The sequence below is a fragment of the Nestor notabilis genome, unplaced genomic scaffold (genome assembly GCF_000696875.1).
Source record: "Nestor notabilis isolate BGI_N333 unplaced genomic scaffold, ASM69687v1 scaffold19580, whole genome shotgun sequence".
Taxonomy (NCBI): domain Eukaryota; kingdom Metazoa; phylum Chordata; class Aves; order Psittaciformes; family Psittacidae; genus Nestor; species Nestor notabilis.
The window spans coordinates 101-1224 of record NW_009910888.1 but is presented as its reverse complement, the minus strand read 5'-3'; the positions used below and the strand labels follow the sequence as shown (position 1 = coordinate 1224).

At 63.3% G+C, this 1124-nt stretch overlaps 2 non-coding genes across 2 annotated transcripts; both read right to left on the bottom strand.

Moving 5' to 3' along the window:
- Window positions 1–189: 189 nt before the first annotated feature.
- On the bottom strand, window positions 190–261 carry TRNAA-UGC. Its single transcript has one exon. It is a non-coding gene; the product is annotated as a tRNA-Ala (tRNA).
- A 328-nt stretch (window positions 262–589) lies between these two features.
- Window positions 590–661, bottom strand: TRNAP-UGG. Its single transcript has one exon. It is a non-coding gene; the product is annotated as a tRNA-Pro (tRNA).
- Between the last annotated feature and the right edge of the window lie 463 nt (window positions 662–1124).

Sequence of the window (1124 nt, the reverse complement as noted above, 5' to 3'; positions counted from 1 at the left end):
GCCACGAGGTGCCCCCCTGCCCTCTGCAGCACCCAGGCAGGGCAGTGAAAGAGCCAGGTGTAGTTCCCCACAGGCTGCTGGTGCCGGAAGCAGCCCCAAGCCAGGGGTGCTCACAGGCAGCCCAGAGCTTTTTGGGCTCAGTGGTGGGGGGCTCTGGCAGCCGAGGCGGTCTGGGGAGGCAAAAGGAGGTGGAGATGCTGGGGGTCGAACCCAGGGCCTCTTACATGCAAAGCAAGCGCGCTCCCGCTGAGCTACATCCCCTCTGCTGCAGGGGCAGCCCTGGGCACCTGCACAGGTGCCCTCACCCCACACTTCTGCCCCACTGCCACCGCTCATCCTGCTGTGCTCCATTGCCCTCACCCCAAAAACACACCCTCAGAGCAGCATCTCTCTGCTCTGCACTGCCCAGAGCCACTCAAAAGGCTCTATCCCACCCTGTGCTCCATCTGCCTCCTGCCCACAGCACCTTGTGCCGGCTCCTGGGGTCCGTCCCCAGCCAGGACCTCTGTGCTGGACACCACTGCCCTCGTCCTGCCCTGGTTAATGCCAAGGTCCCCGCGCCACTTTGGAAGGTGTGTGCCCAAAAGCAGGGCTCGTCCGGGAGTTGAACCCGGGACCTCTCGCACCCAAAGCGAGAATCATACCCCTAGACCAACGAGCCGGGGCACTGTGCCCTATTGCACCCCATTGCAGCCCAGCCTCTGTGACCCACACACCTTTGGGAGTTTGGGCTGCAGTGTAGCACTGTTTCCCTTGGCACGTTGTGCTCCCTTGGCTCCTTCCAGGGAGCAGGAAGGTCCCTCTGCCTGTGGGGACCATGGACCCATGAACCTATGAGTCCCTCAGCTGGACAAGCTGTGGGGCATCATTTCCCAGCACCTCCCACTCCACCATCGCCGGGGTTTCTGTTGCTGTATCCAGGTGGGCACAGAGCTGCTGCCGGACCTGCAGTGACATCACCCTGCCTGCACCATGCCCCAGTCCCGAGCAGAGCTGCCCACCGGGGATGTCACCCGGTCTGTGTCCCGTCCCTCATGGGCTGTGCCCAGTGGTGGGTGCCCAAAAGTAGGTCCTGCACATGGGCCTCGTGTCCTTTCTTCAGGGCGCTTGGGGCCAATGCTGGT